At 40.1% G+C, this 27,691-nt stretch overlaps 1 protein-coding gene across 6 annotated transcripts in view; it reads right to left on the bottom strand.

Annotated features, from left to right (window-relative positions):
- ZBTB20 (zinc finger and BTB domain containing 20) overlaps window positions 1-27,691 on the bottom strand; it is a 642,360-nt gene that overhangs the window by 329,008 nt on the left and 285,661 nt on the right. The gene's annotated exons all lie outside the window — the stretch shown is intronic.

The raw sequence follows: 27,691 nt of genomic DNA, 5'->3' as shown, positions 1-27,691 counted from the left end.
TCTGACAGAATTTTAGAATGAATGGTCTTTAAGGAAAGGCCCTTTAAGATGGTGCTGTATTATTCTAAATTGTATTTCTCAAACTGACCTTTCTCATTTGAAGTGTATGTTTTAAATTTCTTTTAATAATGTTAGTGGTTTAATCCTCTTTTAATCTTGAGTTTTTGTATGGTTTTAACTATATTGTAATCATTTAAACTTCTCAGCTGCCTTGACTCCAAACCTTCAGAGAAAGTGGAATGTAAATAAAGTTGTTAACAACAACATTCACTTCTACTTCTACTTCCACAGTGCATATTGTGAATAAACAGTTAATAGTGTGTGTGTGTATAGACAACCGTTTTCTCTTATTATCACGTTCTTAAGAACATGGTGATTATTTTCGGTTATTTCAATGATAAATAACTTAAAGGCCAAATCATGGGATCCATTATGTGCTCTACTGTATCACAGAGATGTTTAGAAATAGATTAGGTGTAAATTTCTAGGATTTACTGTTCATGGCAATCTAAAAATGTGATCTATGACAGGAAGGGACAAAAGGAGTGCATCCCTGTTGGATCTCATTCAATATTGTGAAGTAGCATTCAATACCATTGAAGGTTGGGTGTCCTCAACATGCTGATTATACCCAGCTCTGACGTCAAGGAGACTATGGATGTCCTGAACTGTTGTCTTGATGCACAAGGTTTAGATGAGTGTGAATGAAAATGGAAAACTGGAACAAAGATTACAAATTATTTTGGATAGGCTTCCTTCTGAAAGATCAGGATAATAATTTGGGTACAGCATTGCTCTTGGAAGGCCAGGTAGCTGCTGTGGCCAGGAGTGCCTTTACTCCGTTTGAGTTGGTATATCAGCTGTAACCCTTTCTTTGTGAAGGCCTTTGATTAACTCCTACTAAGGTAGTTCCTGATGAAAATGTATGTGACAGCTCTTGAAAAGTGCAAAATGTGATGGCCATACTGTTACTAGATTTCATTTAACAGCTAACCATATAACACCTAAAAAGGAATTGTAGTGGCTTCCTGTTTGCTACTAATCTGAATTCAATCCAAGGTTATGGCTCAAATAGTATATGGCACCATCCATGTTGCAGAAAACACTCTGGACCTGGTTTTCTATGCTGGGCAGGGGATGAGATCTGGGTGTGGAGGAACTTTCAATAGTTCCACTGTCATGGCCAGATCGTTATCTAGTGGGCTTTAGACTCATTGGAACTTGGAGCCTCCACAGGAATGAGGGGCGAGTAAGATGGATCCAAACAGAACAACAGACCTTTTCTGTTGTCTCAGCAGGTTATCCTGCCAAAGCCTGGGCTGATTCTGGAACAAGGAAATGGCCAAGGCTATGGACATATTGGCTCTTGTGGAAACAGCCCCAGATTCAACTACATTTGTGGCATTTCTTCACCACCTAAAATTGCTGATTGTAAGTCTGTTCCTGACAGACTGATAATCTGCCCCAACAAGGAGAAAGATGATATGCTCATCTAAATCAAAAATAGATTTACTATATAAATCATGTGTAAGTCTGGAAATTTTAATCAAAAGATCAACCCAAAAAACCTGGGTCAACATGTCAATGGGTCAGTGTAAGTACTATACCTTAATTCTTTTTCCTTTCCTTTTCTTTTTTAAAGGAAAACATCCCCTCTCAGAGTAGTGGCAAAAGGCTAGAGCTTCATCCATCCTGGGGGAAACCTGAAAGAACCACCAACCCTATCTACTCTCTATGCTGCTGCACCACTTCTAGCTTTTTTGAATGCCTGGTGGGAAAATAGTGGCAGTGATGGCAGTAATTCTTTGGCACTTCGACTCACTGAGAGAGTAAAGGGATTGGTGGTTCTTTTAGTTTTTTCCAGGATGGACTAAGCTCTCACCTTTTAACACTGTACTCAGAGTGATGGTTTCTTTTTTTTTTTAATATGAGTTAATACTGTAGCTTTAAAATGTGTTTCATCTGTTGTTCCCCTTCTCAAATCAAATGGAGAAGTGGATAAGAAATAAATATCTTAACAAAGATTGAACACACAGATTAAACGCATATGATGATGTGCACCTAGAGAACTGAGTCACATGCTGCCTTTTAGTATGTGAAATCCCTATCCGTACTGAAATACAGAACATACAGCTGTAAAAGCAGATTCATTTCAAAGCATTAAAGAAAACCTTCCCTTAAGAGAGAAAGAAAGTCATTCAAATCAATTTGAATTGTAGAGACAGACTAATCTTATTTTCAGGGAGGTGAAGACAATGCAAAAGAGAAATCATTGTTTGTGGTAAGCACAGTTAGCCGCATCTACCTCTGGTAAACCAATTCTGTACTGTGTCAAAAACCTGCAAACCCTGTTTGTCTAGAGACAACAGTGGGGAAAAGTGATTGTGTAAGAATTGCAGGAAACAATCTCTCTCTCAAACCACTTTCAGCTCTTATAAATCATACCCTTTCCATTCTAAACCACTCTCACTTACCAAGTAGTAAGATGCATATCCCATGTCTGTATGTGGTACTCTTTTAAACTATTAAAAACCGAGTTCTGTTTCTTTTTGTATAGGCTTTGCCACCATAAATTTCTTTTTTAGGCATGTAAGCATTTATTATCACAACTAGGACCTAAAATTATCTAAAAAGCCATTTATTGAGATATTAAATTTTCTTCCATTTGATAAAAAGAAATTGAACATATTTCTCCTATATAGCGAGAAAAGTGTCAGCATATACAGTTAAAGAACATTTTCCAAGCTGTAAAACTTTCCATGTTAAGAGTCGCTTGCAAGGCTTTCTGACAGATTGTGGAGTTCACATCTTGGTAATGTTTGCCTTTTTGCTTATCAGCATTAGAGATTATCACAAAACCTGCAGCTAGTCAACACTGTAACAAGTTAAGCTATTTTTAAAAAAAGAGCAATTTCTTCAAGACGAAATACAAATGCTGATGCCAGTCATTCATTCACTGGAAACTCCCTCCCCCAACCTAATTTTATCATCACACTGTCTTAATGTGAATATGTTTTAGTAACAGTTGATATGAAGAATTTTGAGAAATCAGGGCTGAGCAGAATAAAGACATGGCATAAAGGCAAGCCATATTGAGATTGTCCTTAACTGGCCTTTTCAGATCACATCAAAGTGTTTTGTAAACTCTCTGGATCTAATTAGAGTTCTGCCCAACCACCATCCCAGAGGGATACTTCACATGATTATTTCACATATACAGATGTAACGCCCATATAAAAATACAACTAGCCATTTTCAGTAAAACGTAATCCAATATCCAATATGCATGTGTGTAATACAGTACGGAATATACACACAGGGAAGAGATCTCCCTAGATTAAGAGTCCTACTTAGAGTTTACTGAAAATCAGGGATGCCCTTTTCCAGGATGCCAAGGCTTTCCAGTGACCAAAGAGATGGGCTTGATAATGTCACCAAGCTAGGACCAGTGATGTCATCAAGTGAGGTCTGGTGATGTCACAGGTTAGCCAACTCTCAGCTGCATTTTGAAAACTTGCAAGTGGACTGGATCTTGGGAGCATTGTATAGTAATAATTAGACCAGGTCTAGGCAGCTATAATTAGGAAGAGTCTAGAGTTGTCAAGGCATCTCCTTGTGGTAGGAAGGGTCCAGAAAAAAAAGATTTTGTAGGGTGGGTTAGTTATGGATAAGATTATTTTTTAAGCATTTCCCATCACTCCATATAAACGTTCGTCCAGAAAATTAGCAACAAACTGGTCAAGGCAATTCTTTGTTCGTGCACACTTCTTCTTCTTCTTCTTTTTATATAAAGCTATTGCTTTAAAATACTGGTTCCTAAACTTTGGTCCTCCAGGTGTTTCGGACTTCAACTCCCAGAATTTCTGGCCATTGACCAAGCTGGCTAAGGCTTCTGGGAGGTGAGGTCCAAAATACCCAGAGGACCAAAGTTTGAGACCACTGCTTTAAAATAATAAATAAAATAACTGCTAGTATACTGCTCAACTTGCAACCCCGATTCCCTGGGGGTGAATTAGCAAAATTATTCTTGGGACCAAAGCCTTACATCTGTCAGTACAGTTGAGAAACATCAAACAAGGTCACTGAGAGGAAAAAAGATCTCTGAACTAGGATCTGTGATTCCCAAACTCTGGCCCTCCAGGCATTTTGGACTTCACCTTCCAAAAGCTACGGCCATTTTGGCCAATAGTTTGGAATTTTGGGAAATGAAGTCCAGAACACACAGAAATACCCAGAGTTTGGGAATCAATGGATAAGATGGACCTGTGGATCAGGGATGTAGCCAAGGGGGGTGAGGTCTGCCCCCCCCTTCCATTAGATATAATGAATGGTGCACACTGCTGCGCCCAATCCCCACTATAAAGGTGGCATTTAGTCTGGACCCCCTTCTTCTCAAAGTTCTGGCTACATCCATGTGTGGATGCACCTCTACATTATGGAAAATACAAATGCAAAGTACTTTTTGTTGCCACTCATGATGAATTATCTTACCAAGACTTGGAGAGCAGGGTTTGTTTCCAATCTACTCTCACTTCCCAGCTGTCTAGAAAATTCAAAGTTTTGGTCTTGGCATTTAACATTCTAATTACATGTTCCAAGATAAGCCTGTTCAGTTCTTAAGACATTAAGTAAGGGTGTCTATCAAAATGGCCCCATCTATAAAGATGCAGATGATGAAAAGCTTCCTTCATCAGATGTGTGTGTGCTAAAATAAAGTTCCATAATAATACAAACTGCACATTTGTATGAAAGCATTCTAGATATAGGGTCTCAACTTGCTAGACTGTAAACCTATTTACAAGAGCATGTGAAGTTGCTTTAAAAGTTACTGGCAGAGTTATAATTTTATCCACCTTTCCTGCTTTCCAAAGTAACTAAAAAGGAAGTTAGAGTTACTAAAGATCTTTCAGCTGCTTGCCACAAGCCACTGACATGTGGTAAACAACACATTGTCTTGGTGTCTACCTCTTCATTATCTCAAAATCCACAACAGAATATGGTGGAGCAGCAAAAGACAGAGTATGAACCAGCACATGAACTGTGAAGTCTTATTATGCCACAAAAGGAATGATGCCATCTCTTGTTAAGGTGTATTAGTTAATAGTTATGCAGTTATACTACGATTACCAAAAGAAGGAGCTAGTTATTTTTAATTACCTTCTTTCACGTTATGTTGGATATCCTATTCAACTCCAACAGACAAAACTTCAACAGACATAGGTAACTTGACAAATTTCAGGATGCACAGAGTTCTTCGTAAATCTAACAGATTATACAATGGACCCTTTGCCATGCACAAGGCTTTGGTTCTGTGGGGGCCCTGCGGATATGGAAAAACATGGATGTTCATGCCCCATATTATTTAGTGGGCTGTAATGTGCACACATCTGTGTCAGCACACTTGCATGCTCACAGTGCCATTGAATAATATGGGATGTGGCAATCCGCAAGTGGTTGACTCTGCAGATTGTTAGCCTGATGATATTGTGGCCCACTGTATTTAGAAAGCTCCAGTCTTTCTCTTGTATCAGCCATCTGGAATATTGTTGCCCTATAAGCCTCTAACAGAAGGGGGAAAACACAACACATTGTTGTGTGTGTTTAAAAAATACTATATATGAATCCTTTGGAGAAGCCCATTTAGAGACATTTTTTTCAGACATCAACACCATATACATATTTTCCCAAAAGCCCTAAGGATATGCAACATTTAGTTTGTAGCCCATGTTAGTGCATTGGATGAATGCAGCCAAATCATGAACCAAAGAACAGAAACAGACTGTGACAGCTGACTAAAATATACTTCTTAAGATTCTGTTTTTCTCCAGTGAAGACATAACCTTCATTACTTTCCTCTGACTCACTTCAGTTTAAAGACCCTGCTTTTAAAGATACTTAATCTATTATAATATAATGTTGATGCTTGGATAATGCTGAATTATAAATCTAAACAGCCTTGCTGAAGGTTATAGGAAGTAACAAAGTTTCAGTGCAAAAAGTATCAAATTAACAATTCTAGAAACATAGCCTATTTTCTTCTTTAATTACAACAATGAATTAATTTCTTCAGTCTCAATAATAATTTCACCAATCCAATATCAAAAGAATCATAGACATAACAAAATATACTTCCTAATAACACTAGTCAATTACAAAAATGCATGTGCAAATTCTAACAACTTTAAGTACAGTGCTCTGAAGTCTCATAAGGATATTATCACACACCCCGTGACATTACCAAAGTGACCAAGAACAACACCATGTTTTCATTAGCATAAATGCATTACTTACCTGTTAGGAGCTTACATATGCACTGCTGTCAGTGCTGGGAGAGCCAAAACCTGCTGCTATCATGCACTCATAGCCATTTATCTGTCACTTGCCTTAAAAGAAATTGTCCCTAAAACCCAAAAGGAAGACAAGGGACCTGCAGGTCTATCAGACATGCTGGTGGCATGACCATCTCCATCGTGTCTCCTTGCAGAAACTTCCCAGTTTTGGAATGGAGAAAAGTGTGAAGAACAACTCCTTCAGAAAGTGCTGTACACAGCACCCAAAACTGTGAGGTTAGTGAATTAAAAGTATTTTTAAAAAAACCCAACAGCATAAATGTAATTTCAATCAAGCAGAAATCCAAACAAATACATCTCAAAGCAGCCTAAAACTTTAATAAATGTGCGCCCCACTTGTAGCTTGAATTTTACAAGCTACATCTTTTAGTTCTTGAAGTCTGGCAATGGAAATGAGGAAAATGTTTCATGCATTCCTATGTACTTTGAACTCCCAGCACACAAATGCCCAGCACAGAGTACAGTCCGTTCTAGTAATTCATAATAAAGAGCTTAGCTCAGATCCTTTTCTTATATAAACTGGCACCACTCCACTAACTTCCGCTGAAGTTGTGCTGATTGACACCAGCTGAATATCTGTGTTTAGATCACAGAAAACCATTTAAATAAAGAACTTCAAAGGATATTGATAATGATTATAGACATTAACTATAAGATGCCCTGTCAAATGACAGGTGAAACCAGTACTCCATGTGCTGGCTCTAATAAGATTGTATATCTCCATTTTCCTGATCTGTACATAGTGTTAAGAATCTCTGTGTTAGCTACATCTTTTCTCAGTATTTTTAATTAATTATTCTAAGTCCAGAGCCATTTGATGAAAATGAAATACCATCGTATTTGGCATATGAATGGAACAAAATAAGAAAACCAGCATAATATTCTGATTAAGAAGTTCCAACACATATCTTCAATGCCAAGTGTACAGACTCCTACAATAAGACTTTCTATACAAAATAACAAGCAGGCAGGAATTAAAGTCCCATGACACATTGGTTATGCTGGTGAAGCATTAAGTGGCCAACTTCTTTTTAAAAAATCCCAAAATACAATCTAATCACAACATGAAACAGGTTTTGATGTTTCAGACAGCTCAAAAAAGCAGCCAAGAATGTACACAATTTGATACAAATCCAGTTACTTCTGCAATGGTGTAAGGTACAGTAGAAACTTTGAAAAATTAGCATTAGTTTCCCTTGACAGTGCCACAGAAACAAACATCCAATGTATTTTGGAGGAGGGAGGGAGGAAATGATAGGCACCAGGAGGATCTGCTGATGCTTGATTTGCTGCCATGAGCTGAAAGATGCAGCAAAAACAAGCTTAAAAAAACTTTTTATATGAGGCTTTTGTAGCACATAGAAATAGAAGCCTGAAATGACATGTAGACTATATGTCTAACCCTATCTAGGCAAGGAATTACATGCATAGATCCAGTATTTTTTGGCCCAAAGAGAAAATAAAACATTAGGAACTTATTTTGAATCAACAAAACAGTCTGTGAGGGAATGGCTAATTAATTCCCTTCATCATGCGGTTGCACCAGTTCAGAGCATTCAATGATTGCACTAGGGCATAAACAAAACTGTTGGCATACAGTCCATGCTTCCCATGCACTTGCTCAGTTCAGAACTGTATGTGAATTATCAGGAGTTACATACTCCAAATCTATGGAGAACATATAAAAAGAATAACATAGTCACCTCGTTAAATTTTGTCCCATTGGTTTTCCTAATCAGTTTAATCCACCCTGGAAATTTGTTATTTACTCCTGTTTCTACAAATCAGACAATCCACCAAAAGTAAATGAACATCCAGAGCTACCATCATTATTTTGCTAAATGGTATTACTTGGTATTAACTTGATATTACCACACTTTGAACACTGAATCTGTCAGCAAAACAAATAATTCTACTTGTTGCTTTGGGATCAAATATTAGATTGTTGCTACTGACTCAGAAAATTCCTGAACCCAAACCAGAAAGAAAAAAGGAGACTAGGATATGACAACATCACAATTATCTCTTAATCTTTCTTTTCCACTCACTCTAAAACAATTTTCAAAACATTAGCTGTTACTAGTCTCTATGAAAACGCTTGGCCAAACATGATTGCCAAGTGTGAGAGAAGGCACAACTCCCTTAAATATTTCAATTTTTTTTCTTAAAAGAATTACCCATTTCAAGTGATATAAAATCATAGAGGTTCCCATCCCATTAGTTATTCATAGAATCATAGAGTTGGAAGAGACCACATGGGCCATCCAGTCCAACCCCCTGCCATGCAGGAAATCCAAATCAAAGCATCCCTGACAGATGGCCATCCAGCCTCTGCTTAAAGACCTCCAAGGAGGGAGATTCCACTACACTCCGAGGGAGTTTGTTCCACTGTCGAACAGCCCTTACTGTCAGGAAGTTCCTCCTAATGTTGAGGTGGAAGCGCTTTTCCTGGAGCTTGCATCCATTGCTCCGGGTCCTAGTCTCTGGAGCAGCAGAAAACAAGCTTGCTCCCTCCTCAATATGACATCCCTTCGAATATTTTAACAGAGTTGTCATATCACCTCTTAACCTTCTTTTCTCCAGGCTAAACATACCCAGCTCCCTAAGTCGTTCCTCATAGGGCATGGTTTCCAGACCCTTCACCATTTTAGTCGCCCTCCTTTGGACACGTTCCAGTTTCTCAACGTCCTTTTTGAATTGTGGCGCCCAGAACTGGACACAATATTCCAGGTGGGGCCTGACCAGAGCAGAATATAGTGGCACTATGACTTCCCTTGATCTAGACACTATACTTCTATTGATGCAGCCTAAAATCGCATTGGCCTTGTTAGCTGCCACATCGCACTATTGACTCATGTTCAACATGAGTTTACTTGGACTCCTAAGTAACATTTCTCCATGTTGAATTTCATTTTGTTAGCTTTGGACCAGTTTTCTAGTCTGTTCAGGTCATTTTGAACCTTGATCCTGTCCTCTGGGGTATTAGCTACTCCTCCTAATTTGGTGTCATCTCCAAATTTGATAAGTATTCCCCCAATTTTGTCCTCCAAGTCATTGATAAAGATGTTGAATAGCACTGGGCCCAGGACAGAGCCCTGTGGGACCCCACTGGTCACTTCTCTCCAGAATGAAAAAGAGCCATTGCTGAGCACCCTTTGAGTTCATTCGGTCAACCAATTACAAATCCATGTATTATTTAGTTATATGTACTACTAAAATTGCCAGATCTTTTAAAGTAGGTGATTGCTTTGCTCCTTTCTCACAGAAAAAAATGTTCTCCTAGTTTCATTAGGCTAAACCAGAAATAACAGTAATATTTATTTGTATTCAGCTGGCTACATAGCAAAAATGAAAACAGAAAAAGGCCTATATCCTATTGTTAGCCATAACTAGAGTAGACCAGTTCAATAAATGGGATTTGTCTATGTGCTGACTCACTATTCAACATTTTATTGACTCTGTCAACTCCAGTCAGGACTAACCAACAAGTTGCCAGCATCTCTGTGTCTGTGTGTGTAGACAGAAAAAAATGTAAAAAAATTAAAATACTGTAAATTAAAATCATAGTCACCATTCTAAAATATAATGTAGGAACAACTGCTTTTTGTGGCTCCTTTTTGCGCCTTCAGAAGGCCAGACTGGGGCCACGGCATGACTTTGCCATGGCTGCAATCTGGCACAAAAAGGGTCAGCCTGTAGAGCCCCTAAATCCTGTTAAATGAAAAAGAAAAAAGTTAAACCCCTTTTAATGAAACAATGGCAGAATCACACTCACAATTGGTCATATAAAATACAAAGTGAACATGGCCTTCAAGAAATATGACATGGACCACATTAAAATCTGGATGTTTTATAAAATGCAACATAAAGAAGGAGGTGAGAAAGCTATCACAATAACAGCACACACATAAAGAGAACTACTATGGAAGCCTTTTGTGAAGGATACTAGATCCATTAAGAGTACCTAAAGTGCATGAAAACAAAGAAAATTTCTAAAGGAAGGCTATAAATGCACCTGACAGAGAAATTTGCTGCAGCTAAATCTAGATGGGAAGACTACTTGGGAAGCTGCCTTGAATCCTGTACTGAGAGAAAGAGAGGACAACCTATGAAGACCAGGTTAACTACAACTTCCCAGAGGACCTTTTCTTCAACTGCCCCCAGATTATGGAACAGCTTGCCAGAGGAGATCCGTCATATTTTCAGCTTGGACAGTTTCAAAAAGTCTATCAAGATTAATCTTTTTCAGCAGGCCTACCCTGAATAGCAATCCCAGTCATCAACCGAATCCAACATCCCAGTGAGTACTTGTGCCCCTCCTGCCAACCCCTGATTATTTTAAGTGTACTGCTTTCAACGTTTAAATTGTTTAATTGATGTTTTAGGGGAGGGACGGAATGATTGGGATGGGGTATGTATGTTCTCGTTTTAATTGTAAGCTGCCTCGGTTGTCTTTGACAAAGAAGCGGGGCAAAATTTATTTATTTATTTATTTATTTGGACATTTATTAAACAAACAAACAAATAATAAAACCTCATCTACATTGCCTCTGAATTCTACCCTGGATGAAATGCAGAATATACATGCATTAGAAAAGTAATGAAATGTAGGGTCTTAGCTGCACTCTAGTCAGAAGCCGATTACAGCTCACATGCGGAAGTTGTCTAAAACTACAGTATTCCTGCATGACCATGCTGAATAGGAGACAGCAATATTAAACTATGTGATTGCTGAATCATATTGAGCATGTTAAACATAACCACTGACATTAGCATGGAAGGTGTGGAAAATTCAACTGGGCCAGCACATCTGTGAAGAAGCTTTTTAAATAATACAGTCTATACGGAAGAAGCATTTTTCTGCAGCCTTAGCATGAAGACAGTAATATCAGGTGACCTCCAGAATATGCATGAAGCAAGGATTGAAATTCACCCAAGGGCTGATGCACAGAACTGCAGTTTCCTCTCTCTGTAGCCCATGGCATTCTGCCACATAACAAATCAGTCTCAGAATCATGTTACAGTTTAGCACTACAAGCATTCTCAATTGCCTTGATCAGTGCAGGAGGGGGCTGTAGACAGATCTTGTCTTGATCAAGCAGAAAGTGATGCAGGTCCCAGTATGCAACATCCAGTGATTAAAATGAATTAATGGCTTGCATTTATCCACACTTGGATGTGACGTTTACCCAGTAAACTTTGGACAAGTGTCCATTTTCCAACTTAACCTGCCTTACAGGATTGTTGTAAGGATGTACTTGGAAAGAAAGAGAACACAGAATATTATCCTATGCACCTGGTAGGAATGGTAAAATAAAAATGGAAGAACCATAATAAATCTTACACATTAAATCCAGTAGTTAGGCCCAACTAGGATAGACTCAGTAAATTATCGTAACTTGCATAAGTGCTGACTTAACAAATTCCATTCATTTGGTTAGTCTGCTATGTTGGGAATAACAGTTGGATTTAGCTCAATATTCTCAACTAATTAAATTTGGAAATGGAAAACTAATATATTCCAAATATGACTACTTCAGAAATTAGTATTTAGTTTTTACTTCTTTTTTCCAGAAGAGAAAAAAGGGTATTTTTGCACTTGAGGTGAATGTATCTTTACATAAATTACTGAACTGGTTCCTCCTGAGGCAGAAGATCATCTTTCTAGATCTGGCTGAATGACTTAACAGACCTTTTCACTGCATAGTGTTTGCACATTGGACAGGATGTCATAGAATGCATAATCACTTTTTAAAGAAACAGATGCCAAGAAAATAGTAATAAAAAGGTATTTAGGCAATTACTGAGCAAGAATCAGATATTTCTGTATATGAATATGAATATGAACTTCCCTTGTTCTGAATTTTTGCAAATTTTCATAAATTACCACTATCAGTGAGTTTTTAAAAATCTATAAAAAACTAAGTTATATTATACATTTCAACTTTCCAAAACACACTAAAGTATTTGGAAATAACAACAACAATAATAAGTAGTAGTACTACTAGTAGTAAACTCTTTCCATAACCATGCCAAGCACTGGTTCTAAGTCTCTGCAACAATTACAAAGGCAAGTGAAAAGTATACAGCAAGAATATAGGCAAAGTTATTTTTCTGTGATGCATAGCCTAATCCAGTGGCTCCCAAACTATGCTTCTCCAAGTGTTTTGGACTTCAGCTCCCAGAAGCCCTAGCTGATTTGGCCAACAGTCAGGAATTCTGGAAGCTGAAGTCTAAAATCTTTGATCTTAAGGATCAAAGTCTGGGAATCACTAGTCTAATCCACATTCAAACACTTTTTCTAGGATAAATGATGACAAAAGTATTATGTCTTGGAGAAAGTAATGGAAAAGCCACAGCAATCCAATGGGTGAAAGACACAATAATGATGCCCCACAAACACAGATTGCATAGGACCTACTACCCTGAGGGTGATGCCAAGGAATCTTAAAAACCATGACATGTAATAGCTACCCACTATTCTATGTAGCTGAGCTAAAGGAATTATCCAGGGGCAGCAGTGTTCAAGCAAGTAGTCACAATGTCAGACCATGTGCAAATCCCAGATGTGTGCAGCTCTTCGGCCAAAATTTGTTCTGCATTTCATTTTCATACAGACATGAGTGCCAATGATATTATCATGTCTATGCTTTCTCTATGTTGAAATTAATCATATCCTAAAATTCTAATATATGAAGTCGACTTTCCTGTATTTTTTCTTATCTCATCTGGTCTTCCTTTCCGAAAATGACTTTCTGTTACACTTTTCTTAGCCATTTTAAATGTATGTTTCTGATATGTCTGTGCTAAAATAGGCCAAATAAAACTGAATGCAGCATTCCCTCTAAAACTAAAAGATTACAATTATCAGGAAGGAATATAATATTTTATATTTTGTTTCTTTTACCAATATGTACATTTTTTCTTTTTGAGAACTTTTTAACATGTTAAGCAGTTTCTGTTTAGCACTGTGTAGTAAAGCTGATTTCTTTTTTGCCTTTATAGTATACTGACCATCAATGTGTACATCATTTAGATTTTGAAGGGGGTAATAAAAAGAGACATCATTTTTGCAGTGCTCAAAATAAGTAGCAAGGGCATGAAGAACCTGGAAAATTAAACGTTTGTGGGGAAATTGCTGTGCCTTGCGGTAAGTGGGATATATTCCATAAAATGGTGATGGCTGGAATTAGTATGAAGTACAGTTTGTTCTGTGGCTTTTGGACCATCTGCAAATGACTTGCAAGAGACACAAGGATACCAAACAAAAGCATAATTGTGATATAATGGAAGTATGAATCAGCCCTTCGGACACTCCAACTGGAAAAAACAGGCAGTATTTCTAGAGTGGCATTATAATCCATTATTGACTGGAAAGATGTGAATTTCCAACACTAAGATCAGAACTCATGATCTTTGGGAAGCCTTTTTCCCTTCATCCAGTAAAGTGAATCTATATAATCGTCTATGCTGTTATCAGTGCTATACTGGCATATGTTTTTAATGGCTTTCCCATGGAGAATTGATACACATTCTACCCATAATGATGCTATTTGGGCATTCTAAAACTGGCTGGCTGAAGTATGTGTGGAGGTGAATGCATTAGCTTTACACTCTAACTTGTCTGTCATCGTCCTCATAGGGAAAGTTAACAGACTGTAGAGCAGAGTCTCCATTACAGTGCATCTCTCTCTGTGATTTCTAAAAAAAAACACATTATGATGAGACTTTACAAGTAAAGACTAATAAATGGGACTGAAAATATCTGGGGAACAGCTGAGTGGCAGATGGTAGGTGGGAAGTTATAATGTGATGATGGTAGGTCTTATACAAATTACAGGGGCTTGCTGGTCCAAAGGGGACCCGAGTACCCACAATGTTGTCAAACAGCCACCATTCTGCTGTGCCACTCTATATATGTTACAGGAACCCTGCAGCCATGCCTAATGGGAAGCTAACAAAGCATCAGTTTCCAAAATCTCTTCCCAGTCTGCAGGAAGTCAGATAGGGAGGGGAGTGGGAGAACAGTCCCTTACTCAGATCCCTCTTAATTTACAGCCAGAAGCCCAAAGCCACAACCCAGCCCAGAGCCGCTTCCCCAGCCTGCTGGGGTCATCCACCGGCAGACCCACCCACCATGCAGATATATTGGTGGTGAACAGCTGGGAGGCTAGTGCCCCCAAATATCTTAACTTGGTCTTGAACATGCCCAATAAGGATTCCTGGTGATGTAGTGGCGAAATGCCAGTACTGCAACCATAATATTTTAAGTTTGATCCTGGAAGAGGCCTCCAAGTCTTCCATCCTTTCATAGGTCAGTAAAATGAGTACCCAGCTTGTTGGGGGCAATTGGCTTACACTGTCAACCACTTAGGGAGTGCTAGTTCACTGATAAGTGGTATAGAGATGTACTTGCTATTGCTCTTGCTTTGGAGATCTAGAAACTATCAAGGGTTACATAGAAAATTAGTGTTCTGATCAGTGTGGAGTACTTCTAGATGTAAGGTAACTCCCCTCTCCCAACAGAGAGCAATGACAGTTGCTTTGGAAATGGAAGGTGCTAACCTATTCCCTCCTTATATGGGCTACACAGTTTTATGATACCTATCTAAGTCTTAGAGAAGATAGGAATCAAAATCTGCTTCCGTCTTTGATGATCAGGAACAAGAGAGGGCAGACTAAAGAATGAAGCTAAAATGGAAGTCTGTGCTGCTCACATTAGGGATGGATGTAACACATTCATATTCTTGTGCTTTTCCACAGAGGATATAGCAAGTAATAGCTTTTAATGCTTTTAACTCATTCAGACTGCAGATTGCAGTTTATATACAGCAGTTTACAGCTTTCACTAAGATCTCAAATGACCTTTTACGGGCCAAGGCTAATGGCCTTTACTCTGTTCTCATCCTTCTTGATTTGTCTGCAGCCTTTGACACCGTTGATCACTGTCTCCTAGTTGACATACTCTCTGACCTTGGGTTCTCAGACTCTGTTCTTGACTGGTTTAGATCTTATTTGTCTGGCAGATCTTTTGCCATGGTTGCAGGTGGACAGACTTCATCCTCTGTTCCCTTATCTGTGGGTGTTCCTCAGGGCTCTGTTCTGGGTCCCCTTCTGTTTTCTCTCTACACACTGTCCTTAGGTAAACTCACTAGTTCTTTTGGTTTTTCCTACCATCTGTACGCCGATGACACCCAGTTGTATCTTTCCACCCCTGACCTTTCTCCAAGGCTTGAACAGCAAGTTTCATCTTGTCTCGCAGCTGTCTTGCAGTGGATGCGCCATCGGCGTTTGAAGCTCAACATGTCCAAGACGGAGCTTCTTGTCTTTCCTCCTAAGCCCACCCTTCAACACTCCTTTTCTGTCTCTGTGGACAACATTTCTATTCAACCAGTCCAGCAAGCCCACAGTCTTGGTTTTATCTTTGATTCTTCTCTGTCGTGTACCCCTCAGATCCAGACTACAGCCAAGGCTTGTAGATTCTTTTTATACAACATTGCCAAAATATGATCATATCTCTCCGCCTCTACTGCCAAGATCCTGGTCCATGCCCTAGTGGTCTCACGACTCGATTACTGTAACGTCCTCCTGGCTGGGCTTCCTCTTTCTCACCTCCATCCTTTAATTTCTGTCCAGTATTCAGCTGCACGCATTATCACTTCCACCCACCGCTCTGACCACATCTCTCCTGTGTTGGCATCCCTTCACTGGCTCCCTCTCCCTTTTCATATTCAGTATAAGCTCCTGCTGTGCACGTTTAAAGCCCTCCATGGGCTTGCCCCTCCTTACTTATCAGACCTTCTTTCTCCTCACCTTCCCAACAGGGCCCTCCGTTCTGGTAGTCAAGGTCTGCTGTCCCAGCCCAGGATTTCCTCTGCCCCATCTCGGATTTGCCCCTTTTCACTTGCTGCCCCTCACTCCTGGAACCTTCTTCCCCCACAAACAAGAGCCATTTCTTCTTTAACCAGCTTCAAAACGGAGCTGAAGACCATCCTGTTCAGAGAAGTGTTCCCAGGCATTGCATAATTGTCGCTTGCTTTTTGTTGTTCTTTTGTTGTCTGTTTTATTGAATCATTTCCTGTATTGCTATGTATTTTATATGTATTATCCTACTAGAGAGGCCCCTTCCCCACCACCTTTCCCTTCTCCTTTTGCGTCGTGTCTTTTTAGATTGTAAGCCTGAGGGCAGGGAACCATCCAATTAAAAAGATTGTATGTAAACCACTGTGTAAATTTACAGCGCTTTATAAATAAATGTTAATAATAATAATAATAATAATAATAATAATAATAATAATAATAAGTATCCACTATTATATACTGAATATCTAACAGTAATATCAGTAACAATCTGTTTCACTTTGTTTTTATTCAGAACAGACAAAAATTTAGCATGCCACTTCCTTTCCTACTGAGAATGAAATGTTAAACATGCTTACTAGGGAATAGGTTCCACTCAAAAGAGTATAATGTATAGATACTCATTATAGGATTATGCAGTATCTCAGCTGTACTGGAGAAGATGAAATTGAATATATTAATAAGGTGAAATGATGTTAATTCGGGAAGGACAATGCCAGTTAGATAGATGTACTGATGCTATGTGTCTTTTCAAATATGTGAATTTGCAATGCTCATGTTTTCATACTTCTTATTGAAGAATAAATGAGTGCCAATCATATGTTAAAAATGGAAATGTGCAGAAATTAGTAGGTAATGGTATACTGAAACCTGAGTGCACTGTTCTTAGGCCTTTTTCTGTGTGGCACCCCAGTTGAAGAAAGAGCTTCCAAATGGAGCTTACTTGGCATTCTATTCATTCTGAAATTGTTGTCTTTAGCTTTCAAATGGGGTTTTGACCCATTTTTGGAAAAGCACAATTGAGCCGCTTTTTTCTGGTCATCTGCTCCGGCTCTTAGGTCTTTCACTTGTAGGTTTTCCACAATTAATCTTTACACATTAGCTATGGCTGTGGGTATGTGAGTATGGCTCCCAAACTTTGGAAGCTTGCTCACTCTGGCCTAAAGCATGTTTGTGTACATTATTTCTGACATACCCATCTGTATGTGTGTAGATTTTTAAAACGTACACACAGTTTTTGTATATTCTGTATATTTGTGCATATTTTTCTTCACTGAAACATACTAGAAGCCTTAAATATGTAAGGATTTCAACTAAATGGTGATTTTCCCCAGTGCCATTGTCAGGAAGTGAAATTTTTGCTGTGTAAAGCAAATCCAACATATATATTTTATATTTTGAGCTAGGATAAGAAAATTCGGATACTATATAAGAAATCATTATCAAACTTGCCCACTGGGGCCCTGTGCAGACCAGCCATTAAGGTTGGCCTGGAGGCAGAGTCGGGGCATAGCGCTCATCCCAACTGCACCTCCAGGGTACCGTGGCCCTGCGCACCGTTCCACACAGTGTGTGGTGTCACAGCGCTTCTCTGGCATTGCACACTATGCTGGAGCTCCTGTGCCCTTTCCAGGGCGCAAAATGGAGCCGCTTTTTGTTGCTCCGTTCTGTGCCCTAGAAAGACCAGATTGGGGCCTCAGCATGCAGTTGCCACAGCCCTGATCCGGCGTAGTTGAAGGTGGCTGCAGGCCACCCCTTAGGGGCGGTCTGCACAGCCCCTTAGTGATTTTTCATAGTATCTCAGATGAATTATATCTTTGTTTCCCACTTGTTTTCACAGAACAGGTGCATGTGGAGGAGAATGCATATGTTGCCAATACTCTTCTCTCTCTCTCTCTCTCTCACACACACACACACACACACACACAATTGCCAGTAAAGTGAAGATATAGATATTGACATCTGTGAAAAGATCTATGACTTAAATCCTGGAAGCCAGATTGAGAGGATCTGAGTAAAATGAGGGGGAGAGAAACACTAATGCCATTGTGTGTGTGTGTGTGGGGGGGTCTACTACAGACCTCCAAGCCTGACTAAGGACATGGATGATGACGAAAGGAGAAATATAGTAGTAATGGGGAATTTCAACTACTTTGATATTTTTAGAAAGTCAAATTCTGTCAAAAATTTGTCTAACAAATTCCTTATTTGCCTTGCAGACCATTTCTTTGTTCAGAAGGTAGAAGAGACAACAAGATCAGCTATTTTAGATCTGATCCTAACCAAGAGGGATGATCTCCTTAATTGGGTGGAAGTGGCAAGATCCTCAGGTGGGATCCTCACTCAGGGAACATGTCCTCCAGCAATTTGTTATATAGCAGAAAGGAAAAGCCAGGTTTAGTCAGAAATGCATTAATGACTTCAAGAAAGCTGATTTCAGTAAACTTAGAGAAACACTGGTGATAATCCCATGGTCAGGAATACTCAAAGAAAACTTCATGATGGATGGGAGTTTCTTTAAAGTGAAATATCAAAGACACAATTTCAGACAGTTTTAATGAAGAGGAAAATGAGAGGTGTCTAGACAAACCAGGACGGATGTCTAAAGAACTTTCAAGTAAGCTAAGATTTAAAAGGGACATGTACAGTGGGACCTCAGTAGCTGAAGGGGATCTGTTCTGCCCCACCTGCCTCAGATACCAAAATCTGCAAGACCTCAAATCCCATTGTCCCCAATGACAGCATGTGAAGTCCTTTTATCCCTAATAGAGAGCTGGGCCAGAACTAACCAAACAAATTTCAACAGGGAGAAATGCAAGCATTGCATTTAGACAGAAAAAAATGAAATGAACAGATATCGGATGGGTGACACCTCGCTTGACAACAGTACAGGTGAAAGGGATCTAGAAGTCTTAGTAGACCACATGCTAAACATGAGTCAACAGTGTGATGCAACATCTTAAAAAGCCAGTATGATCTTAGGCTGCCACAACTGGTGTGGAACTAATAGTTCTGCTCTACTCTGCTTTGGTCAAACCTCATCTGAAATACTGTGTCCAGTTCTGGCCACCACAATTCGAAAAGGATATTGACAAGCTGGAGCTTGTCTAGAGGAGGGTGACCATAATAGCAAGAAGTCTAGAAGTCATGCCCTATGAAGAGCGACTTAGGGATTTGGGTACTGTTAACCTGGAGAAGGTTAAGGTGTGTGGTATAATAACTATGTTTAAATATTTGAAGGGATGTCATATTGAGGATGGAACAAGCTTATTCTCTGATGCTCCAGAGACTAGGAAACAAAGCAATGGATTCAAATTACAGGAAAAGAGATCCTACCTAAGCATTAAGAATAATTTCTTGACAGTAAGAGTTCTTTTGACAGTGAAACACCACTCAGAAAGTAGTGGAGTCTCCTTCTGTGGGGTTTTTTCATCAGAGGTTAGATGCCACCTGTTGGGAGTGCTTTGATTGTGTGTTTCTGCTTGGCAGGGTGCTAGACCAGATAGCCCTGGGGGTCTCTTTCATTTCTAAGTTTCTATGAAGTTTTTCGCACGGCCCCTAAAACGGGCCCAGTGTGTTCTAAACATGAATGCGTGCAGGCACGCACAGAACAGGATGGGGCCAAGAACCCCATTTTATCGCACACTGGAATGCTGCCTTTGCCGCCGGGCGTTCCAGTTGCCTCCCCGTTCTGTTTCAGAGGGCGCCATTTCTGGGGACGCTTAGAAACAGTTCTCAGAAATGGCGCTCTCTGGAATGGAACAGGGATGCAACTGGAATGCCCGGCGGCAAAGGCGGCGTTCCAGTGTGCGATAAAATGGGGTTCTTGGCCCCATCCCATTCTGTGCACGCCCGTGCGCATTCACATTTAGAACGCACTGGGCCCGTTTTAGGGGCCGTGCGATAAACTCCTATGATTTTGTGACAACATTCCCACACTGCCAGTAAAACACAAAAGCACACTGAAAAAATAGACGAAGGTAGAGTATGTCTTGCACTACATTTTTTATTAAAAATGACTATATGATTCCTATGAAACAAAAGTACATGAATATGGTTAATTTAATCCATTCTGAAGCAGTATTTTAAAAATGAAGATTGGGTAGGCATACAATATCATGGTAACTATGGCGGGTTACAGACCGCCCTCAAGCGGCAGTTTTCCCACCGCCGCCATTCGCTGCGGAGGGAAGCCCCAGTGGCCAGACGACGAGGCTTCCCGGTGCAGCGAAAAAGGAGCACCGAAATGGTGCTCCTTTTCAAAACGCGGAAGTGGCGCCGCGAGGGGCGAAGTGCGCCCTTGCAGCGTCACTTCTGCCGCGACACGCCTGGACGCTATGCATCCAAGATGTCAAAATGGCGGCACCCATGTGGATGGGCGCTGCCATTAAGGACATGCTCCGCGCTTACCAGGAAGAAGGGCCATGAGGAAGGTAAGACCCTTCCTAACCCTAATACGGCCCTTTCTAATCCTAGTACACGCAGAGCGCGTACTTTATGGCGGTCTGTAACCCGCCTATGTAAGATAAACATGAATATTTTGGTCAATATTTTTGACAAAAAGAGTGTAAGAATTACTGAATTCCTTGAGGTGAAATCCAGAAAATCTACGCAAGAATAACCATATATATAGTAGTACTTTGGAAATAAAGGGAAGAATGTATAAGCACATTAATGATGATGATGATGATGATGATGATGATGATGATGATGATAATCTCACCTCTCCCTATCAAGGATCGAGGCGGCTAACAACAGGTCAATATAACCATTACAGAAACAACAATAAAATATCCCCTAATTTTCTGACCTTCCCTCCTGCTCCTAAAATTACAATAGATATAAAAACTACATAATTCAGCATGGCAAGTCACACGCAGTACTAGAGAATCTACAACAGACTTAAATCAGAGACCTAGCTAGGATGAACATCAGGAGAGACAATGGACAGGTGAGTGATACTAGTTCTTGTTTGAAAGTCAGTCTGGGAAGGCCCACTGGAAGAGATCCGTTTTTATTGCCTTTTTAAAGGCATCCAGTGATGTAATATGGCAGATCTCTTCATTCCATATTTTTGGAGCGGCAACTGAATAGATTCTCTGAGAAGTTGTCACCAGCCTAGCTTTCTTTGGCTGCAGTAGGTTCTTCCCAGAAGACTTGAGTGTGTGGGAAGGATTGTATGGAAGGAGGCATTTCCTCAAATATGCTGGACCCGGGCCATGTAGGGCTTTATAGTTAAAAACCAACACCTTGTACTAGTTTCATTCAGGTGTTTCATTCCATTTGTTACATTAAATTAAGAAAAATAAGTTTGTTTTATTTTTCAAAAATATGATTTCCATAACACACAGTGGTTGCCTACTCTGTAGATTGTGTTTCAAAATGGGATTTCTGAGATGAAAACTGCTGTACTTCACTATGGATAGTACTTTGATAAAGAATGCTTTCTCTCTCTCTCTCTCTCTCTCTCTGTGTGTGTGTGTGTGTGTGTGTGAAAAATACTGCAAAGTGAAATCAATAGATTTTTAAAAACTGGATACTCCATATGATTCCCAAAAGAGAACTACATGGAAAGACAATATTTTTATTTGCTTAGTAGGTGTCCCCAATAAAATATATCTATATTCAGTTTAGTATTGTAAGCAATCAGACAGTAGACAGACACTGTCCTCAGGTAACCTCATACAGCTGCCTTCACTGAAAAATGCTGTCTCTTTTCAGACTTACACTTTGAAGTGCTTAGTTCTCTCACATTCTTCCCCTTAGGAATGACAGTAATGCAAAGCAACCCCTTCCTTTCTGTATGGCTGGGTGAAGAAATGTCAATGCAGAGCTAAGCTTTACCAGTAGTGCTGAACATGGTTTCATTTTTAAATATATATATATCATTATGTAACCTGTCAAAAATAAAGCTTCTGTTTTTCGTTTTTCTTTTCCAGGAGAGGCATTGAAGCTGGTTAAATATTTCTGAGATTTGCTAATCATATTTGAAAAACATATGCTCATTTTTTCTACCAGGTAATCTATGATTACATTTGAAAAGAAAATGGATGCCTTACAAAAGTAAGGTTTTGTTTAGGGAACACTTTCTAAACTAGCTTGCCTGTTGCAAAATTCAAAATGATCCAGTCTGGGAAACAAGTAGTAGGTTTAAAGTCTTTGTCTATACTGTGTTCCTGATTTGGGAAGGAAGAGGAACAGGCCTACAATTTGCAAATGGACTGGGAACAGTTTATTAAAGTAAACAGAGGCTTTCTTTCTTTCAGATTTGCAAACTGCTAATACATGAGGGTGGGCTGAGATCTGGAATAAGTCTACAGCAATTGTTAATGTTTTATTGATTAATGGCTATCGTATGTTTTATGGATTGTATATTGTTAAATTTTTATATGCTGTTACCCGCCTTGATCGTTGGAAAGGCGGGCTACAAATAAAATTTTATTATTATTTATTATTACAGCACCAGAGCAAAGTCTTCTGCCCTCACCCTAGGGTCTTATTAAACAAAATAGCAATTGCATCATAAAAATAAATTAATTATGAAGCAAGAGTCTTCTTTCTGATAATCACATTGTGTCCAAATTAAACATTATAATTTAGTCAAGACAAAGGGCAAGCCATTTTTTAGTATGAGAATTCTCAGATTCCAATCTGGGTTTGGAAACAGCAAAAGAGAGCTTTTGTTCTGCTATCCAAGAATCAGCGTAATCCATCAAATCTGCATCTGCAAAGATAATATTGCCTTTGGCCAGAAGCAGAAGGAGGGCAAAAGCCGGCTTACCCCCAGTGTTCTCCAATTTTTGGTAAGAACACATTGACCACATGGCCAGCTCCAACAAAACGCCAACTGATGTGCATTCCACTCCACCACCTTCCTGCTGCAAGGAAAAGCCTGCCATAACAGAGCATTTGCAGCTACAAGCCATGCAATACTGGCCCCATACAGACAGGCCAAAATAAAGCTGCTTTGGGTCACTTTGGAGGTATGCTGTTTAAATGATGCATGTGTCCTAAGAGTCCAGAAGCCGTGCCAAAACTACAATCCAATCCTAAGGACTGGAGCACAGCTTTGGCGCAGCTTCCGGACTCTTAGGACACATGCATCATTTAAACAGCATACCTCCAAAATGACCAGAAGCAGCTTTATTTTGGCAGTCTGTATGGGGCCACTGTTACTTTTTCCATTCCACTGTAATGTATGTGCATGAGCACACAAACCCCAGCAGCTGCCAATCACCTGATCCATTCTGCCCAGCCAGAAGTCTGTTGGATGCCTTGCACAACCAGCCATACAATAAAGTGAACACCCATATGGTGCATTGCTATACCAAGTAACACACTGGCTCAACATAATCTGGGTGCCCCTTGTGTACAGACCCCCATCCCTCATGCTCCCCCGTTGGACCAGCTAGTTTGTTACTCTTTTTATTAAATCCATTGTATTGTTAGTAACCTTATGTGTTTGCCATTATTTAGCTCCATGGATTGTGCAATGAGTCAATAGTGCAGCTGACCACTCATGTACTTGTGCAATCAATTCACAGGCAAGCAACAACAACAACAACAAAATTACATCCAGCAGTAGCTCTAGCAGCTTGCTTGGCCCAGGGCGCCTGCTCCTGACTATTTTTCTCCACTGCCTGACCCCTCCCCCATCTCTGCACCACTGCGCAGTCTGCACACCAGTTCAATTGTTCACACTTTACAGCTTGAACTGGAGCAATCTGGGATTTATTTTGCTCTGGTGTTAAGTCCTGGAGAACAGTTTAGGTCCATTTCCCTCCTGTTTTGGCTATGTTCATCATCTAGACAGGTGAGTTCCAAAACAGGGCAGAACCATTCTTTTCATCCTGTGTGGACAACTCTTTGATCAGAGAAGGGAGATGGAACTTAGGAGAAAGCCGCTGCAGAATCTTTATAGAACTAGAATCAGTTTCAACAGCCTTAAGGATTGCTTCATTTCTACATCAGGAATGCACAACTCTTTGCTTTGGGGGTGGTATCCCCAAAAGTACACCTCACTAGATTAACAGCATAAAAACATTCTGTTACAACTGTAATCATTTTGCTTTTCAATTAATCAAATTAAAGCCTTCTTTCTGTGGGTGCCCTTCAGGGTGCATTCTCTCTCCCCTCACCCTTCACAAGTCTCTTTGAACCACTGTTTGTTCATTCCTCCTTTTCTGCATACTCTTCCTGCCCTGTAGAGCTGTGTCTCTTCACCATACAACTAGCTTTTTTTCCTTCCACACTTGGTTTTGAGTCTCCAGCTTTCATGGGCCATCACTGACTGGGAGGCAAGACTACAATTTCTCCAGTTTTGGTGGCTCATTTCTATGCAAGAGGGCTATGTACAAATTTTCACCTTAACTAGTAGAGCAGCAACTTGCTACAATTTGCAGGACTTGACTGATTTGTTTCTACAATTTGCAAGAACTCCCTAGGTGGCTCTAAGTATTTACTTGGGTGGGTTACAGACCGCCGAAAAGCGGTGGCCTGTACCCGCCCCTTTCCCCGGTGTATCGGGGCCTCAGCGGCCAGAGTGGCAGCTGCTGAGGCCCCGATCTGCCGCTTTCCGGGCCGCGGGGAAGTGGCAAAAGGCCCCTTCCCCGCAGCCTGGAAAGGAGTGTCCTTGGGGCTTCAAGCCCCAAGGACACCCCACGGTGGCGGGGAGGAGAAAGGGGCCGCTTGGTCCCTTTCTCCTCTGCGTCGCTGGCGCCCAGCGACGCAAAGCCAAGAAGGAGCTCCGAAACGGAGCTCCTTCTTGCACTGCGTAAAGGGCGCTCTAAGCGCCCTCGCGCAGCGTGATGGTGTCACATCCGTGCCACCTCATTTGGAGGCAGCGCGTTCGTGACGCCATCATGGCGGCTCCCATGTAGATGGGGCACCGCCATCTTGTACGTCCTCAGGACGTATTAGGCTTAGGGGCATCAAGAAGTGATGCCCCTTTTTAAAACTAGGACGTCCTGAGGACATCCCTTATGGCCGTTTGTAATGCGCCTTAGTTAGCTTCCTCCTTCACTTCTAGTCTTGTGGCAGTGGGACTCACCTTTCACTACGCTCTACATTCACCTTCTGGCTAGAAGCAAGTAGCCTGGATTAAATGTTCTTTATCCTATCACCTTATTCCACCTTGTTCTGGGAACAACCCATTTATCTAAGACTGCGATCTCAATTTTCAGAAAGAGAAATATGGATGTGTGTGAGTGTGTGTGTATGAATGGCAAGCTGCAAATAACTGTGGTTGGTATGTAATACATAATGCTTCATGATATCACTGGGGCTGTGTCTAGATCTTGAGTTTTAGCCCAGAAACCTGAGGGGCTGGGAAGATCCTGAACTGGAAACCCTCCCACACTACTCTGCATTTGTCTCCATATATTTTACATTTATCCCACAACACCCCTCTCTCTCCACCATCACAGGTCTCTAGAGTCCCAGCTCCCAATATCTGTCCTGTTGGTGGTTTTTTTTAAAAAAAATCACCCTCCCCTTGTTTCTTCCTGCACTTCAATATCTCAACATCTCCTTGCCGACTTCAGTAGCCACAGAACAAGTTTACCAGAAATGTGTGCACAGAGACTGTCTCAAGTACAGTTACCCTATACAGCATGTCTGAGGGTCTGTTTCAGACAGGGAAAACAACCAGTTACTTTTCTGAATCTGGGGAAAGAAAGTACAACGTAGTTCTGGAGAAGCAGGATTCTCCCCCTTGTGATACTGTATTCTTTCAGCTGCTTATGGTATGCAATGGATTTGTTTTAACAAAAAGATTGGTTATTGTTCAACTTTATTGTAAGAATAACAAAGGAGATTGATGGAGCACAGAATAATAGACAAGTCAGAAAAAAATAATTTCCATAAAAATGAAAAGGCTAAGAGTGCAGCCAGATGAAAGACTGTGAAAAAGTGGATAAGGAAAAATAAACACCTACACACATCATGGGGCTATCTGAATTGGGACCAAACATTTTTCTGTCCCCCAAGGATTTATCCAACAAGCAGATAGTAATCTTATTCAACACAATTGGGTTTTTTTCTAAGAAATTTAATAGATTTCTGATGATCCTAATGATCTAAGCACCTCTCTTTTTAATCACTTCAGTTCTGAGACATTCAATAACAGCCTTCATCTCACACACACGCGTGTGCGCATGCGCACGCACGCACACATACAAAGAATAAAACCACAATGTGAAGTTTACTTTTGAGTGTATGTGCACAGGATTGGTCTGAAAGTCATGAAGAGAAGAAAACAATTTTGATGAAACAGCAAGAGATATATGGGATAGGACTATTTGTCCTCCATATGTGTTTATCGCATGCAAAATGTCTACAAAATATCCCACAGATGGTCTCTGTCTCCAGTCAGAATCCAACACATTGTTTCCAATAATGAGGCAGTATGTTGGAGAAGCTGTGCAAAAAAGAGGCTCTTTTTCCATATGTTGCAATGGTTCCCATTTTAGAAGGAGGTTAATACTGTAGATCAATATCCATTAGTGTAGGTAGCAAAATCCTACTGCTGCTGTTTAACTACTTATTTAGTGCTCCTCCTTTTAGGGGCACCCATGTCATGCAGTATGAAAAGCTCATATCATTTTTCTTATTAACAGCTACAGTATGATTATTCAGTCTCGGAAAAGACCAAGCAATTCCTTTACTGAAATTAAAGATGCCATACTTTATGGGGCATTGTTTTGATTTATACTTTCCCACCAGATGATCTTATGTAGGGATAGAGAATGTATAAAGATAGTGATTTTGATTTTAAGGTATCCCGATTCATCCCATTTAAAAATTAATCAGCAATACAAATAAGGCAATGTTCATGGAAAGTTACATGGCTGCATTTGTGGAATAATAACATTTACAATTCGGTGTTAGATATATTGAAATAGCCACTAGAAAACTGCTTAATGTTCTTAAGCTTCAGCTTTATTTTTTGAAACTGATTTGCTTTTGTTGTTTTTGTTATTTTAAAGTGTGACATTTATGAACTGGAACTGAATAGACTGAACCTGCTGCTAAGAAATCTTTTTTTTTAAAAAAAAAGAAGGAAATGGAGTTCACAGGAGTTTTCTATTTTTTGCATCGATCTGGCCTGACCACATCTTCCCTTATAGTACCCAAAATGTTTTCTGTTTTTCTGGATTAGGAGTGTCATGCATTCTTGCATCTGATTGAACTTTTGACCATTAAAAAAATATATCCACTCTAGTACCCTGGCAGCTGTAACAGTGTCACTGTTGGTATCTAGATGAACAGGGAATTGATGTACATTTCCCTTCTTCCTTCTCTAGCCCAGAAGGAATAAGCACCCCAAGAGGCCACCAGACTTCTGCCAGTGGTTTGAAAGGAGTTTGTTTTTCCTATGGCTGGGGGCAAGGTGCTTGTCCAAAAACAAAATCAACACACTATTCTGCAAACCTCAACAGAGGGTACCTTTTTTAAATGGTGACATAGGGTTATACTTCAAA

This window comes from Sceloporus undulatus, chromosome 3 (genome assembly GCF_019175285.1).
Source record: "Sceloporus undulatus isolate JIND9_A2432 ecotype Alabama chromosome 3, SceUnd_v1.1, whole genome shotgun sequence".
Lineage (NCBI taxonomy): Eukaryota > Metazoa > Chordata > Lepidosauria > Squamata > Phrynosomatidae > Sceloporus > Sceloporus undulatus.
Note: the sequence above shows the minus strand (reverse complement) of the source record. Positions and strands in the feature narration are given on the sequence as shown.